Genomic DNA, 11,401 nt, shown 5'->3' with positions numbered 1-11,401 from the left:
CAGACATAAAAATATAGACCGAAATCAGAAGAATGATCCACCCAAGCAATTGAATGAGTACTTTACTCCTTCCACATATACCTACTCTCCTTGTATTCAAGTGCCCCCTGTGGAGGCCACTTAATATAAAATTAAGTCCAGTATAATCCAAATGTTACCTTCATTTTATGGACTTAGTAATGAGGACCCTTATAAATATCTTGAAGAATTTTTTGAGATATGCTCAACTGTCAAAATTCACAACTTCTCCGATGATGCTCTTAGGTTAAAATTATTCCCTTTCTCACTTAAGAACAAAGCCAAATACTGGCTACATACTTTGGATTCCATGACTATATCAACCTGGGACCAGCTGCAAGGAGAGTTTCTCAAGAAATATTTTTCCATAGGAAAAACTAATCAAATAAGGAAAGCCATAACTAGTTTTTCCCAATTAGATGGAGAAATATTTCATGAAACATGGGAGAGATTAAAGGACCTTATTAGAAAATATCCCCACCATGATGTACCCAAGTGGCAGTTAATCCAATATTTTTATGATGGGCTATCTGAAAGACATCGACAAATGGTCGATGCATCATGAGGTGGGACATTCATGCTAAAAAGTGAGGATGAGGCATGGCAACTGTTTGAAATTTTAAGTAAAAATTTATTACATCATATGTCTGCCTCTATTAGAGATAAACCCATGTTAAATCCAAAGAGAGGTGGAATATATGAAGTAGAAAATACCATAGATATCCATCATAAGGTAGATGAATTGTCCCAAAAGTTAGATCGATTATTAAGTATAGGACATTCACCTTCTCCATCCCGTCAGATACAAGATATATGTACATTGTGTTCGAGCCCCACTCATTGTGTGAATGATTGTCCGGTTGCACCACAGTTTCCTGAACATGTACAAGAACAAGTCCATCAAGCCCAAACTACTCATAGACCAGGGAACAACCTCTATTCTAGTACGTACAATCCGGGATGGAGAAACCATCCAAATTTCTCATGGAAATCACAACCAGTGGTTCCTCCGGTGCAACAAAGATCAGGTTACCCGGATGTAACTTTTAGGCATCCATCCCAGCCACAATACCAGAACCCTCCTCAACCCACTCCGAGTACTCATAGCTCGGCTTTCGAAGAAAAGGTACTGCAAGCACTTAAAGGACTAGAAATGAATACCCAACTCCTCCACTCCCATACACAATCAATAGCAAAGCTAGAGACCCAGATAGGTCAGCTAGCAACAGCTTTCAGTAGGAGGAAAGAAGGCAAATTACCTAGTCAGCCTATTAATAACCCAAAAGGACAGTACATGGCTGAAAGCTCCATTGGTCTTGAAATTTTTTTCGAACATGCCAAATCGATCATGACTCTTAGAAGTGAAAAAATCTTAAATCAACCTGAAGCAATCCAACAACAAGAGCAACCAATTCCAGCTACAACAGAAAAGAAGAAATCTGAAGAGAGGAAAGAACCTGTTAACCCAGCACCTGCACCTAAAGCTCCATTTTTCAGTGCTTTAGAATCCTCTCTGCCTCTTGATAAGAAGGGTATAAAAATGAATGAAATGTTGGAACTATTTAAATAGGTCCCGATAAACTTACCTCTTCTCGATGCCATTAAGCAAGTTTCGACCTATGCCAAATTTCTAAAGGACCTGTGTACACAGAAACAAAAATCAAAGGCATAAATACCAAGAAAAGTCCACCTAACTAAGTAGGCCAGCTCAGTTTTCCAGTAAATTACCCCACCCAAACTGAAAGATCCAGGTACCCCAATTATTTCTTGTGTCATAAGGAACCTCACGATTAAGAAGGCATTATTAGATTTGGGTGTAAGTGTTAACCTTCTCCCGAGCTCTGTATATGACCTATTTGGATTTGGAGAGTTAAAACCCATGACAGTGACCTTACAACTAGCAGACCGATCCATTAAGGTACCCCGTGGAATGCTGGAAGACATATTGGTGAAAGTAGATGAATTTTACTTTCCTGTTGACTTTCTTGTGCTGGATATAGAATCTGGCAGCAACCCCAACCAAATACCAATCATCCTAGGTAGACCCTTCTTAGCAACCGCTAATGCTTGTATAAATTGTAGGACCGAAGTTATGGATGTATCTTTCAGAAATAAGAAGCTAAGGTTGAATATTTTCAATGCATCTTTGGGACCACCTGTGTACGACCATAATGAGATCAACTTGTTAGAGGAAGTTATAGAAGATAAAGCTCCTGCCTTGCTCAACTCATATCCTTTACAGGCATGCCTAACACATTTTGGAATGGATAATTTTGATATTGATGGATACACTGAAGAAATACATACTTTGCTAAAACCTCCCAATTTTAGCACCAATCTCCCTTGGACTGTAAAGTACGAGCAATTACCAATTCAATCAAGCCCTCTGGTACCATCCTTAGAAGCACCACCTACTCTAGAGCTAAAGCCACTTCCTGCCACGCTGAAATATTCATTTTTTGGATCCAATGATACCCTTCCAGTGATCATTGCGTCTGACCTAACCAACGACCAGGAAGACAAACTTGTCGGGGTACTCAAAAAGCATAAAAAGGCTATAGGGTGGTCAATTGCTGATTTGAAGGGTATAGATCCTTCTGTTTGCATGCATCATATTCACTGCGAGGTTGAGGCAAAACCATATAGGGACATGCAACAAAGATTGAATCTGAATATGCGGGAAGTCATGAAAAAGGAAGTAGTGAAATGGCTAGATGCTGGAATTATCTACCCAATTTCAGATAGCCAGTGGGTTAGTCCAACCCAAGTAGTACCTAAGAAGTCAGGTATTACCGTAATAGAGAATAATGAGGGTGAGTTAATTCCTACTCGTGCAACAATTGGTTGGCGAGTATGTGTGGACTACTGAAAGCTGAATGCAGTTACTAGGAAAGATCATTTTTTTTTTGCTTTTTATTGACCAAATTTTAGAATGGCTAGCAGGACAAAGTTTCTTCTATTTTCTAGATGGATATTCAGGATATAACCAGATTCTGATATTTCCTGCTGATCAAGAAAAGACTACCTTCACATGCCCTTATGGAACATTTGCATTTAGACGTATGCCATTCGGTCTCTGCAATGCACCAGCCACTTTTCAACGGTGCATTTTGGCCATCTTTTCTGATATGGTCGATAAATTTCTAGAGGTCTTCATGGATGATTTTTCAGTATTTGGCTCTACCTTTGATGATTGTCTTCAAAACCTAACCAAGGTTCTTCAACGATGTATAGAGACAAATTTGGTTTTAAGTTGGGAGAAGAGCCATTTTATGGTTCGTGAAGGAATCGTGCTTTGACATATTATATCCAAGCGGGGGATTAAAGTAGATAAAGCAAAGGTTGAAGTAATCTTGAAATTGCCTCCCCCAACCTCGGTTAAACAAGTGTGATCCTTCTTAGGCCACGCAGGTTTCTATAGGCACTTCATTAAGGATTTTAGCAAGATTTTATGACCCTTGTGCAACTTACTTGCTAAGGAAAATTCTTTTGATTTTAATGAAGATTGCCTAACCACTTACAATAAACTCAAAACTGCCTTAACCACTGCACCAATCATAAAATCTCCGGATTGGACCCTACCATTTGAAATCATGTGTGATGCTTCTGATTATGCTGTAGGGGCAGTACTTGGGCAAAGATTTAATCGAAAATCGCATGTAATTTATTATGCAAGTAAAACTCTTTCAGATGCTCAATTGAATTACACCACGACTGAAAAGGAGTTACTCACTGTTGTGTTTGCCCTAGATAAATTTAGATCATACCTTTTGGGCTCCAAGGTCCTAGTATACTCTGATCATGCAGCATTGAAACATCTGCTATCCAAAAAAAAATACAAAATCTAGGATGATTAGATGGATCCTTCTATTACAAGAATTTGATTTAGAAATTTTAGACAAAAAAGGCTCCAAAAATTTGATAGCATATCATATTTCTAGGATCCTGGTAGAACACAATAAAGAAATGATTAAAGATAGGTTTTCGGATGAACAACTCTTTTCAATATCTTCCATTGGTCTTCCCTGATTTGCGCATATAGTCAATTACTTGGCAGTAGGACAAATACCATCATATTGGACCCAACAAGAGAAAAATAGATTTTTCTTCCAAGTAAAGTACTATTTCTGGGAAGAACTAGAGCTGTTCAAATATTGTCCAGATCAAGTAATCCGACATTATGTCCCTAAGTGTGAAGTCCAAAGTATTCTTAACTTCTGCCACTCGCTAGCATGTGGGGGATATTTTAGTGGAAGGAAAACTGCAGCAAAGGTGTTGCAGAGTGAATTTTATTGACCGATACTATTCAAAGATGCACATGAATTCAGTCATAATTGCCTGCGATGCCAGCAAATAGAAAATATTTTGAGAAAAGATATGATGCTCTTATCCCCTATACTTGTAGTAGAAATTTTTGATGTTTGGGAAATTGATTTCATGGGACCCTTTCCCTCCTCATTTGGATTCGAGTATATTTTGGTAGCAGTGGACTACGTATCAAAATGGGTAGAGGCTATGGCAACCCGAACCAATGATCATAAAATCATGATCAAGTTCATTCAACATAACATCTTTAGTCGATTTGGATGCCCAAGAGCCATAATTAGCGATGGAGGTACACACTTCACAAATAAGCACTTCGACATGCTAAGAAAAAATACGGAATAACTCATAAAGTTACCACACCTTATCACCCCCAGACAAGTGGCCAAGTTGAGGTCTCCAATAGGGAGATCAAGCATATTCTTGAAAAAATGATAAGACCCAATAGAAAAGACTGGTCAGCACGCTTAGATGATGCATTATGGGCTTACCGTACTGCTTTTAAAACATCCATAGGAATGTCTCCTTATCGATTTGTATTCGAAAAAGCTTGTCATCTGCCGGTGGAATTAGAACATCGTGCATTTTGGACCATACGATAATTTAACTTTGATATAAAAAATACAGGTTCCAATAGGAGACTTCAACTAAATGAACTTGAAGAGCTACGCAATGAAGCGTATCAATGTGCCAAAATTTATAAGACTCGAACTAAAGCATACCACGATAAATTTATTGCACGAAAAATATTCAAGCCCAATCAAAAAGTTTGGCTCTTCAATTCTAGGTTGCGTCTATTTTCTGAAAAACTTCGCTCACGTTGGGATGAACCTTTCATTATAACTCAGGTATTTTTTCATGGAGCTATAGAACTCAAAAATCTTAAACAGGGGAACACCTTTAAAGTAAACGATCAGCGATTGAAACCTTACATAGATGGAATTAGTGATGGAGAATTAATTGAATCTATTGATTTAGTAGATCCAATACCGTCATAATACTCAATTCAGTCTGGCTGAAGACTTTAAACTTAGCGCTTGTTGGGAGGCAACCCAACGATTTCATATTTTTTTACTTTACTGCAGCTGCAGGAATTTAGAACAAGAACCTATTAATCAATGAAGCTATCTTCAACTTTCGAAGCAAAATTATCCCAGGTGCACTCTCTCCTTTTATTTTCTTTGCTTTCCTACTTCATTGAGGACAATATAGATTAAGTTGGGGGGGGAGGAAATTAATCAAATCCTCGAGTATGGTCAGAAATAATTAGTTTTGTGTATCTGAATTTTATTTTGATTAAGAGTTAATTAGGCATCCTAAACAATGAATGATTAATGGTCAAGATAATTTTAGAAATATTGAGAAATAAATTATTAAGAAAATCCAATGAATGATAGGGTTTAGACTAGATCAAATTTTAGGAGTGATTCTACAACCCTCTTCCTACTGATCTCAATAAAGAATCTGCTTCATGAGAGATTGGGTGGAAAGGTCGAGGTATGCAAAAAAAAAATTCTCCTTAAAATTTACTTTAAAAAAAAAAAACATTGGTTTTCTACTGAGTAACCGGGCCCCTTCGCCTAAGTAAGTGTTGTGGTTCGCATAAAAAGGTGGGCAATGTTAAAAAAATAGTGGATAATAAGGGGACCAAATTGCAAGAAGATAATAAACCTCTCTCACATTAAGTTAGAGGATTTAAAAAGTAAAGTGGAGAGTTGGTGAAAGAAAAGCTCTTAAAATTTTTTTAATTAATACTCAGCCACTAATTGGGTCAAATTGATAATCCAATGAAGTATTTCTTTAATGGTCTGACTAGGTATCATCTACCTTTTGGGATGCCTAATCTAACTTTTTATTCAAGATCGAGTCGGTACACAATACTGATATATCTATTTTACTCGAGGATGAGCAAAATTCAAGTTGGGGGGTGTAATAAACACTTAATTTAAGTCATTTAAAGCAAAAAATTATATTTAATTTATTTTATTTATTAAAAATTTGATACTTCTTTTTATGTTTTACAAAAAAAGTGATCGTTGATACAAAGAGTCCGATTTACAGATCAAAAAGACTCAAGTTTGAAGAAAATTGAACTTAAAATAAAATTTAAATAAAAGAAAGATGCATATGGTATTATAGAAAATAAAGATACTATGCAAGAAACCCAAAAAGGATATAGGCATCATTTTAAAGAAATAAAAGTTTCTTTTTGTAATTTGGAGCGTAAACAGCTAATGTCATGCGGCATGGGTTCACGCGGGCATGCAGGCACGGACGCGTGGGCGGACGCGCGGCGCAGCATCGCGGCAGCGGCAAGCACGGGACGGTGGGTTCGTGGGGAATTTGGCATGGCGGACACAGTGGCAAGGGATCTAAAAATTAAAGAAAAAAATTTAATTCTTGGAAATATTTCAAGAGGAAGAATTTATATTTTCTTTATCTGCTTGTGATCTTTCCATCTCATCCATCCATCTTTTAGTGTTTAGTATTTTCTTTAGTCCCACATCGAAAAATCATGTAAAACTCCTCCCTCCTAACACCTATAAAAAGGCTTTTGTACTCTCATTGGAGGGGGAGCCCAGAAATTCTTCTAGAGCCTTGCATAGAGGAATAGAAAGGGACTACTTCATGAGCAGCTAAGCTAGCAGTCTCGGGAGTGGAGAAGAAATTTTGTAATGACATAGAGCGGGTTTATTGTTCTAAACTTTCTTGTATTTCTTTATATGTAATAAAGATTATGCTTTTTATTTAAATCATTATGAGTTCTTTATTTGCTCTCTTTCATATACTTTTATTTATGCTTTCCTGTTAGATTAATATTAGGAACAACTTTTACTTTCTGGAGATGCGCCATGATCTATGGGTACGGGGCGTGCCGAGAAAAGAAGAGTTGTTTACCTAGTACTTTTTGGAGACGCACCGTGATCTATGGGTACGGAACGTGCCGAGAAAAGATAGATATTTTTTCTAAAATTAATCACATCTATTTAATTAAAAAAATTTTCTTCATTCACTAACTAAATAGGTATTTTTTCTAACCAAGTATTAAATTAGATTAATCAAAATTTTTTTAATACAATAGTTATAGATGGTCAAGTCCATATCTTTGATTAGATCAAATAGACCTTGATTGTGGCTTAGTGGTTGAACGTGAATCATTAAGTTGATCAAATCAAAACTAATTAACTAATTGGTGTCTAAGATAAATTTGGCATTTCGATCGATGGTTTTTAATTAGGATAGCTTATCTGGCTATTTCGATGGTGTCTAAAGTAAGCTTAGCAGACCCTCCCACCGATCTTACTTATCTGGCCAATTTGATAAATTAAATTTTGATTAGATCACTAAGTGATTCAAGTTAGCCTATACCATTAAGGTTGATTAGTGTGACTGATCTAGGTGCCATTTCAATCAGCATGATCCTAATCCGATTCAGTGACTTGGTAAAGTCAGTGGGAGGATTATGATCTATTGATTGATTTCTTCTCCTCTCTTCTCTAAATTGATTAAATCTTTTAAATTATTAGGTCTCTAAAATGAGCTGATTATGGTGATAACTAGATCATAGCCTTCTATTAAGTTGGGTGATAATGGGTCCATTAGCATGATGATCATTGGAGGCCCAAAGGCCCGGTGCCCATCTGTTATTAGAATTATCATTTATAATATGATGACTTAGTCGAGTCTCTCTATCAAGTGGTCAGATTAGTCGATCAAAATCGGACCTAATCATTTGGTAGTTAGGTTCGTAAGTATAATCATGTTAATGATTGGACCTAATTAGGGGCTTGCAGAGAAGACCAAAATCAACTGAAAAGTTATCTGGGGCTAAATCAACTATTAAAAATTGTTTGATGAAATAATTGGTTAATAAATCTACCCATAGATGCACATGGGTTAGTCAGTCAAAGTCAGGCTCACGTGCAGTTTATATGGATTTTAGTATCCGCTAAGGAATTAAAGTAATTTCTCGAATTAGAGGTAGAGGCTACTGATTCGTATAAAATAGTGAGAGAACCTTTAGACTAAAGTCCATATTTTTAGGCTTAATAAATTCATATACTAATTAGATTTTGATTTTTTTTTGTATGCGTAGATATGGCCTCAAACTTCTCACTCCGATCACTGTTGGATAGTGAGAAATTGATGGGACCCAATTTCGATAACTGATATCGAAAGCTTAAGATCATCCTAGAGCACGAGTAGATTCTGTATGTAATTATAGATCCGTACCTGAGGAGCCTGCTTCCAACGTCGGAGGTACAGTCTGAGACATTTATTTGAAGTGGCTCAATGATCGCACTATGGTTCGTTGTATCATGCGGGCCTCTATGAATGATGAGTTCAGTCAAAATTTGAAGAAGCTCAGCCAGACAAAATGCTCCAAGTATTGAGAGAGTCTTTTAGTACTCTTGACGATGTTGAGCGTCACAAGACTAGTTGCATCATTTTCAATGCTCGAATAAGAGAGGGAGCATCTGTTATCGATCATGTATTTTACATGATCGAACAGATCGAGAAACTAAGCAAGCTCGGCTTTTTCTTGCATGAACAACTGGAGAAGAATGCAATCCTGAACTCTCTACCCAAATCCTACCTACCGTTTCTCTGTTATTTTAGAATAATGAAGCCTGTAGTCAACTATCACGATCTTTTAGGATTGTTACAGATTTTTGAGAAAGATCACCAGCTCCACAAAGAGACGTGAATTTAGTGAGAGGATCTTCTTCAGGTAGTCGTCGTCCCTTTAAGAAAGAAAAAAAGAAGAAAAATAAAAAGGTGCAAAGTGCTAAGAGTTAGACCCAGAAGCCCAAGTTCAAGGCCGATCAGAGTTAGGTAGAGTACTTCTACTGTAAGAAGCAGGATCACTGAAAGAGAAATTATCCTCAGTATAAAGCTTTCCTTGACCCGAACAGGCTAAAGAAGAAGCAGTAATCGACTGCTGAACAAGGTACTTATGTGATAACATCTTGTAACTTCTCTCTTTTTGATACAATGATCTGGATATTGGATATCGAAAGCTCCATTAATATTTGTAATTCATTGCAGGATCTTTGATATGCTCGCGATGTTGTCGTTAGGACACCATAATTATCAATCTAATTCTGACTTTAATAAAAATTAAAAATATATAGAAACTAGTAAGTCGGGTCGAATCCACAGAAGATAGAATTTTGATTTGAAATCTTTGATTTTGTAAAAATAAAAATTGAGAAAAGTAATTTAAGTCAGAAAATAAAAATTAAAAATATAAAAAATAAATCAGATACTAAGATCTACTATTTAGATCCTAGCATCTACTTGTAATAAAAATAAATAATAAGAATTAAAAGAGCATAAAATAAATTGGTACTAAAATCTACTAACTAAATCCTAGCATTTACTGACGATAAAAATAAAAGATAGAAATTTAAAGTATAAAAAAATAAATTTTTCATTAATTAAAATTGAAATTCAAGTATAAAAAATTTAAAAAAATAATAAAATAAAATAAAACTATAACAAAGACTCTGAAGTTGATCGGCACAGCTTCATCGGAAAGATGGTTGATGACCTCTTCTTCTTCTTTCATACTCCGTAGAGCGAACCGACTTCTCTTCTTCTTTCTCAAATTTTTAAACCTATCTAATTTTTTTTCTAATTTTTTCTTATTTTTCCACTAATTTTTTCTTCTCTTCTTACTTATTCTCGGACTTCCTATTTATAGGTGAATTTTTTATCTTTTTTTGTTCGCAAAAAGAGTCCTAAAACCCTTAGAAATCGTATAACACCCTTATATAATTTTTTTGGCCATCAGATCTTCAATGGACCACCCAGATCTGCTTAAAAACTAGCGTTATACTCCTTATCACAGTCGGAGATGATAACAACCGTTGGATCTCACGTCGGATGGAATCTAGGCTGTTGATTAGTGCAAATTTCTTTCGCTTGCCTATGAATCACGTCATAGATCGAGAAGCATTTTCTGTGGACCGCACCCCTGACTCTATGGACCAAGCGACCGGTCTACCGTGTACCGAAGGCTATAAATTTTATTTTTTAAGATATTTTTACTTGATTTTTGCTCTGATTTTTATTTAAAAAATTGAAAAAAATATGCATTAAATTTTTTAATAATTTTTTATTATTTTGGTGCTTAAATTCTCAATTAAATCAACATCTATTTTCCATAAATATGCTCTAATTTCATATTTTTCTAAAATTATCTATTTTTTACAAGAAAATCTAATTTATTTATGAAATTAATTTTTTTAAGAAGATGTTAGCATCATAAATTATCAAAAATATTTATAATAAATATAAAAATATATCACTTATCAGTCATCAAGTCAGTGAGAGATTTGGAGATGGTAAGAGATTCCTAAATATTGAAGATGGAAGATCAATTTCAGTTCTAGCTTTAGGAATTATCAAGCTTGTATTCAAGTCTTATTCTATTGTTCTTAATGAATGTCATTACTGTCCTAGTTTTCTTTTGAATATTATTTCTATAGGCCTCTTGGTCAAATCGAATTATAAAATATCAATAAAGAAAAAATTTTGTGATATCATTTTGAATGGTGTTACAATATTGCGTGGACAGTTGAACGATGAAATCTATGTTGTATCTAGGCCTAATATAATATATATGTCAAATAAACGCCCTAGAATTGTCATTGTCACGGATGCCTACCTTTGGCATTGTAGGCTAGGTCATATCAATACGAGCAGGATGAACAAATTAGCTCAAGAAGAGATTCTTGATAAAGATAATTATGAATCATTACCTACCTGTGAGTCTTATTTACTTGAAAAGATGATCAAGTCATCTTTTACTAAAAAAAGTGAATGAGCCAGTGATGTTCTGGGTCTAGTACATTTTGATGTATGTGGACCCATGAGCACAAGTACCAGAAGAGGGTATCACTATTTTATTATGTTCACAGATGATCTATTGAGGTATGGATACATTTACTTGATGAAACACAAGTTTGAATCATTTGAAATGTTAAAATGATTTCGTAATGAAGTAGAAAAATAAATTGAAAAGAATATTAAAACTCTTCGATCAGATCGAAGA

The 11,401-nt window shown here is 35.4% G+C and overlaps 1 non-coding gene across 1 annotated transcript; it reads right to left on the bottom strand.

The window, feature by feature from the left end:
- Positions 1 to 401: 401 nt before the first annotated feature.
- Positions 402 to 507, bottom strand: LOC114912788 (small nucleolar RNA R71). The gene has a single exon (XR_003798639.2). It is a non-coding gene; the product is annotated as a small nucleolar RNA R71 (small nucleolar RNA).
- Between the last annotated feature and the right edge of the window lie 10,894 nt (positions 508 to 11,401).

This window comes from Elaeis guineensis, chromosome 4 (genome assembly GCF_000442705.2).
Source record: "Elaeis guineensis isolate ETL-2024a chromosome 4, EG11, whole genome shotgun sequence".
NCBI lineage: Eukaryota > Viridiplantae > Streptophyta > Magnoliopsida > Arecales > Arecaceae > Elaeis > Elaeis guineensis.
Note: the sequence above shows the minus strand (reverse complement) of the source record. Positions and strands in the feature narration are given on the sequence as shown.